General features: G+C 42.3%; 1 long non-coding RNA gene across 1 annotated transcript; it reads left to right on the plus strand.

The window, feature by feature from the left end:
• The first annotated feature begins 31 nt into the window (after window positions 1-31).
• Window positions 32-6,002, plus strand: LOC106808653. The gene is made up of 3 exons (XR_001393798.1): window positions 32-119; window positions 4,428-4,430; window positions 5,991-6,002. It is a non-coding gene; the product is annotated as an uncharacterized LOC106808653 (long non-coding RNA).
• The last annotated feature ends 1,185 nt before the right edge of the window (window positions 6,003-7,187 follow it).

Raw genomic sequence — 7,187 nt, forward strand, 5'->3', positions numbered from 1 at the left:
TGTGTCGTACCTGGCAGGTGTGTCGCTGTCGGTAGGCGAGGTATGAGTCGCTTGCTGCGTCCGACTGTCGTGGTTAGACGTCCGTAATCAGCGCCTGTAAACTTTATACGTACGTGTTTGTTCGTAAGGAGATAAATTTGAGCTGATACGTACATATACGTATATATTGTAAGGAATTGTTGGCTTGAACGATCACGGGAAGTTGAACGCGCTTGTTTATTTCTGTATCAGATTACATCAACGTCTTCTAACATCTGAGCCAGAGACACAGTCGATACATTGATACCGTTCTCCAAGCGGTCACTGCAAATGCACGAAAGTTCAGTAATAGAACACAATAAACAAGAGAAAAACACCGTAAAATTACTACCAATATACACGGAAGGCTAAACAATTACTCAACTGGCACCCGCGGTCAGTCACAGATCAAACCCTTCAAATATTACAAGTTTCATACCTTTACTGGCAATATCAAGCCAAATCCTTTCAATTTTGCACAATTTCTACTCGCACAGTCGACTTCCAGCCAGAAATGCCACTAAGCCTCAGCAGAACAGAACCGGTCTAAACCAGTCTCAAATTAACATACGACAATCCGCAAATTTGATTGGGCAACAGCAAAGTAAGCCTTCTTAGAAAGAAGCCCGCCTCACATTCAGTGTCAGCGTTATCGTCACGTTCTTGTTTGACCTTGAAATCGGCAGCAGCGGCTACACGACCGCGCACAAACGGTGCGCTCAACATCTCAGGTTCTCCACAATGATTAATGATTGATAATCCTAACCCTAACCCTAACCCTAACCCTAACCCTAACCCTAACCCTAACCCTAACCCTAATCCTACTCCTAATGGAGTATCACCCCCTACTTCATTTCATTATCCTCTGTTCCGCAGTACCTTCTCCAACCTTCTTACGCACCCTTTCCGCCCCCACATCCCCAACCCGTTCAACTCTCCCGTTTCTCATAACTATTTCCACTCTTCTATCCCACCATCTTTTTTATACTACTTACCTCCTATCGTCCTCAGCCTCCTTGCGTTTCCTGTCCTCATTCACCCCATCCCCACGCTTATTTTCGTTCCCACCTTTCTTCATACTTTCAGCACCATTTAACTTTTTTGTGCTCCGTACCCTGTCCGTACGAGCTCTCGCTTTCTCTCTTGCTCTCTCCCCCTCTCTCTCTCGTCCGTCCCCTACCATTTGTCTATCTCTTCACCGTCTCCAGCCCCGTCCTCCCGCTTCTTAGGCCATCTTCGCCCACCTCGCTAGCTCTTCTTCCCCAATCTCCCTTATACTCCCCAATACTCTCCCCCAACGCATTCGTCCCTCCGCAAGCCTTCCTCTTCCATGTTGACACCAGTCTCCTCCTGTGATCAAGGAAATCAGGATAACGCGAACGTTCAATACTAATATTCCTATTCGTTGACAAAGAACAGCTGAATCTGACCACGTAGGAGTGGCACGCCCCGTTAGACGCTCACTGCTATCCGAGCGTGGAGGTTCAAACTCCAGGCGTTACAGATATATTTACATAATTTGTAAAGTGGAATCACCGAGATGAGCAGAAGCGACGAGTATTACCCGCGGTATATCAAAGCGCTTGCAATGCATGTGCATGCACTCCCAAGAATCACGGTGAAAGTGCAGTCTCAGCAGACGATAACGGCTCTACACGGCCGCCGACAATGGGCGACGCGTGGGTGACGTTAACACACGATACAGGCTAGCTCTGTCTCTACTGTAGCGTAAGAAGTTTAGCATTTCTAAGCACGCTTAACTCGCCATGACCCGCCCCGGTACGTGCAGCGCAGCGGAAGTCTGGGTGGGCGCAACACGCCAAGGCATCATAAAATTTAATCTTTTGCTTTTCCTTTTTGAAAGGATATATTCGTCTACGTGCCCGAGAGGTGCGACACACACTTCCTTTGCATGCATATCCGTATCTGTGAAAGTTGACGACGTACTTACAATCGCAGAAGAAAGAATCAGGGCAGATCATGCGCGGAATACGTAGTGCGCGATAGAACGCTGAGAAAATGCGTGGATAATAGTTGATAAGACAGTATGCGTGTCCGGTACAGAAATGTCTATTTGAAAAGATTCAAGGCACGGTCGTTTTCCGTGGTGAGACAGAGCGGTCAGTGCAAGTTTAAAACATTGCAGCGGATTTATACGAGAAGCGCATTCTTACGATAAAATTTTTAGCATGATAAAATGCCTCTCTCTCTCTCTCTCTCTGTCCCATCAAATAATAGCATAATCTCTATTTTGTTCACTGGGCGAATCTTTTCATTATTGCAATGCGTAATCCCTTTCCCTCTCAAATCACCTCAAAATGTCTTGAGCCGCGGTGAGGTAATGTGTCCCTTGCATTATTATCTGTAGGCCGGACAGCAGCTATTGCTAACCGATGGTGACGTAGAGATGGTAGGGATGACATATTAAAGCTTTCTTTTTATTAGTACTTATATGCTTATCTATGTCGGCTATTCCAGTAGCGACTTAGCTATTTCCTACTTCCCATAGACTATTTCCACTTAGCTTTCTTACATTGCCATTATATTTTGCACTGGCAACAAAAAAAACATCTGGTAGTCGCCTTACAGAGTTGGGAATGATCAATGGTTATGCACTGAGATACGCATTGAAATGGTTTTGGTCGTTTCTCCATAAATATCGGACACTGGATACTCCTGCAGAAGAATTTGTAATGACCGTAAAAACTAAATAATTAAACAGACAAGAATGGATAAAATGTAAGAAAATAAATTATTGAAATTGCTGCAGACGTAGTAAGAAGCGGGAAACGTGTTTAATTCGTTGAAACATCGAAACACTCCCCGACAGTGAGAGAGACTGAGATGAACGCGTACTCACACCTTTTCCGCACCTACAGTTGTGATAGAGGAAGATTTATAAATCATATTTCCGTAAGCTCACGCAGGTATGTGGGCGCGATGACGATTATGACGATACGAAGACGTTACTACTGTAACACAGCAGGCATCTTATCTGATGCATACATCAAATCAGAAGTTAAAATGTAGTAAATGCATAATATTTAACCTCGTTGGTCGTGTGTCTCTGGATCTGATCACAAAACTCTCATGTGGCATTTTCATTCTATCGAAAACACATATGGGTTCAAGTAAATCTTCGTGCATTCAGAAATTTTTCAGTGTGCATATCAGTAATCAAAATAACGTATCGCAGAAGAAACATACTTTTAGCACACAGTACCCTACCTCTATCGTTTATCAACAACACCGTAGTGCAAGCTCGGAGCTCAATAAGAAGTTTTACCCGTCCAGTATGTGCTATCACGTGTAGAGGTATCTAGATTGTATTACACTTTCCTACGTACGATTGGTTTGTTGGTGTGGCATACGAATATAAGACTACAACCATAATTATTACCACAAATATAACCACTATTTTATCATATATAATCAAGAATTGATGCGCTTCTCCGATAATTCTATAACCAGATTTAACAAAGCTTCATTGTCCAAGAAAAGCCGTTGGTATTCAGCAGTACTGAGAATAAAGCAAAGCAATATCAATGTTACCACATTCTTTCTTAATGTTTCAACATGATTAACGAAATTCTCGTTTTTCATCCATCTCCTGAAGAATCCATTCATCGAATTCACAGAGAGGGTCAGTGTATCTACAGGGTTGCAAATTCACACTTAATTAATAGAAGTGAATAGATTTTTATGAAATGACACGGTAATATTTTTCATATTGAAAAGCGAATTATGTCTGACTACAAATCCATAGTCCTACTTGTTCACTGTTCTTACTTTCTTGGGAAATGAATATGAAAAAGTTTTTGACAATCACAGTGTTGTACATAACTGTTGTACATAACAGTCAAGATGCTTATCCCAAACTTACTCATAGCTACCTGAAATATGTGGTGTACATGAAATAAGTATACACAATAACGTGTACCTACATAGCATTTAGTTGTTATAGTCAGTCCATGATTAGGAGCTGTAAACCGCAAAAAACAGTTGGTCAATTCCGTTTTTATAAATCGCGAACAAGAAATAAAATTTAGCCAAACTCCCAAGGTTTCACTGGCAGCTAATCCTTACTAATGAATACAGAGAACCGTTTACGCCGAAGCAAACGACATAATAATTGCATAGTTTTTACTGAGTCATCATTAAATGACAATTAATACAAAGAGGTGAGCAACTACCTTTTACTAGCAGGAGCAGTAACCTTATATTGTGATACTGTTTTTATTTTGCATCCATGGTAGTTCACGAACTCGCGTTAAAAGCAGTAAACTAATTCACTCGACTATATAGATGGCTCTAGTTTTCTTTTTAATTATGCCCACACGTGTAAGCAGCACGGCAGTGTTACGCTTAATTTTAGATTCTGTCGAATAATATCATTGAATTTTGGCGAGCTCGTATTATATAAATACCACAGCAATATGGAAGAGTAGCTAAAACAAACAAGTCAGTGCCTGCACCAAACAATAGACGGGAACAATCGACAAGAGGAATCTATAGATCATGCAGACTATATATACCTAAATCACTGAGATGATTTCAAAACGGGTCGCGTAGCAAGATGAAATTGTAATCATAAGTAATCTATCTTATATTATATATAAGATGCCAATAAAGTCTTTTGATCGAACTAAATCCGTGGTGTCTTATCTGCTGCATCTTATATATATATATATATATATATATTTGTCGCGTCTTATATGTATGTTGTCCCTTATCACGCGGAGAACGAATGAATGATGTTATGTTATTACGAAATATATATTTCTTTTCGTTTATATTATACAAAAAGGTATGAGTTAAAGCATGTATTTAGCACCCGAAGTACCAAAACTGCTCGTAGCTTCCTGACGTACGTGTAACATGGAGCTACCTTATCTTACTGATGTGTAACCTGGAATCACCAAACTCTGCAATGACACTACCCCCCCCCCACGCGAGCTAGCAGGTTCTCGCAGGCGTAACGCTGGCACTATAATTGAAGCTCTACAACCCCCTACAGCTACATCTTCTATAGGTGCCGTCTTATGCTGAAGTTGTACCAAATACCAACACTGGAGTTGAAGGTTGTGGAGCAGAGGAATGAAGTAGAGAAGTGGATAAGGTAGATCAGGGAGAGAAGGCAGAAAAAGATGATAATGTGAATGATAAGGAGGTCAAGAACATTGAGAAGGTTACAGAGCTGGAGGAGAGGAAGAAGTCTGAAAGAAGCTAACAAGGGATCACAAAGACAGAGCAGGGGGAGATGGTAGGTGAAGGGGTACAGACGAGAAGGAGAAACTATAGAATGCTATATATATGTGTGCGTGCGCGCGCGCGTGTGTGTGTGTGTGTGTGTGTGTGTGTGTGTGTCTGTGTGCGTGCGTGCGTGCGTGCGTGCGTGCGTGCGTGCGTGCGTGCGTGCGTGCGTGCGTGCGTGCGTGAGTGTGTGTGTAAAGTTTGAAAACCTGTTTAGATAGAGAAACTATGTATCTAATTAATTTCAGGTTTAATTTTAATTGATGTTTACCGTTAGTCCGTTAAACATACTATTTCGTGCGTTTTTATCCGTGTCATGGCTATATAGCTAAATGTAATTCTATACACAAAAATATAGAGGTGCTGGCCGATGGAAGTGCATGGAAAGCAACGCTTACTAGAAGTTATTAGCGTTGTATCTATATTTATAGGTCTGCCATCCTGTCACGACATGAAGCCAATAATCTCTTTCTATTTATACAGACAACAATATTAAAATCGCATATCCTGACTCTTGTACAGACGGACAATGGCGTCTACAGATGACGTCTGAAGTAACAAGACATATTCACGGGGTTTTGTGTGAATATCAGCCGGGCAGGCTGTTTCCAGCACCCGCAGGCTGTTTCACCTACGTAATGAGATCTGTTATTAGAGACTAAATTAGTTTTCACACGTACGTGTATGTCGATGAGAAGAATATCAGAGCATGTGCCCAGCTTCTAAGCTAAATCTTTCCTTTCAACCCCGACTTTCGCGTAACACAAAGCCCAACTTCCAATTTTTTTTAAATCTGTCTTTTCAATAGCGGAGTGCAACGGCAGACGCAATTGGAATCCCTTTCAACGTACACATGTAAAAAAACCCAGATAATGCTAGATATTTTGCCTGTACCGCATCAAGTAATCAAATCCCTGCTACTCAGAAGTACATTACCTTAGTCGTTACATTATCCTTCCTTCGCAATCTTTGCGCTGAATGAAAAGGAATCGACCGAAGCCATCAGTTTCTCATAACGAAGGTGCGCTGTACAAGCATAATCAACACTATCAGCGTCGGAAATCAAATGAGGGATCACTACACACACCGTGCGAGAGAAAGCAGTCAGCCAAGTTTCAATGACAGGCAGTGCTATATCGCGCCATCAATAGATTTATTTTATTGATTCGAGTAACTCTCGGCGACTCTCAATGTGAAAAGAATGTATCAGAGCTGTAATCCTCTTTCTTAAACTAAATGTGGCTATTTTAAAGCATCTTCGCCGAAACAACAAAAACTCAAAAGCTTGAGGCCTACCCGACGGCTTTGTGGCCAACCATAATTAAGGAATGCACGCGCAGGTCTATTTTCGCTGATCAAGAACTTCGGAAAATCTCTGAGATGCACAGAAAGGTTGCTCGGGGAATATAAAGCTCTCTTTGAAGCAGCGGCTGCGAGGGTTTTTGCTTGCCTAAAGGAAGAAGCTGGGATCGGATATCAGGCTCAGCGAAGTAAAGGAGCAGACGCTTTGAGAACGTTAACTAATTATTATCAGCGGCGATACAGCCGATACACTGCGTCAATGCGTCGCTACTGACAGTAGAATCATTGCACCGTCAGCGACAGTCGTCCATCGAAATCGTCATATTAAGTTCGCATTTGTACGGCGCGCGCAGGTGAAGAATTCACGGCTGAAAGAAGAAGTCGTCGTCGCCGCATAAAGAGCGGAAAAAAGTAGGCGCGAGCAATTTGCGTTGCTACCGAGACGCCAGCATTTCTCCCCCATCTTTCTTATCGCATCACGCAAGAATAGCACGCAGTAGAACGACGAATCAATCAGAGCAACCTTGCGTACGTATACACACTAAATGCGTGGCAGAGATCACGGGCGATGCCGTATATAGCACGCACAAGCTCTATCAAACGTAACTGGGTAT

Source organism: Priapulus caudatus, unplaced genomic scaffold (genome assembly GCF_000485595.1).
Source record: "Priapulus caudatus unplaced genomic scaffold, Priapulus_caudatus-5.0.1 Scaffold292, whole genome shotgun sequence".
In the NCBI taxonomy this organism is placed as follows: domain Eukaryota; kingdom Metazoa; phylum Priapulida; class Priapulimorpha; order Priapulimorphida; family Priapulidae; genus Priapulus; species Priapulus caudatus.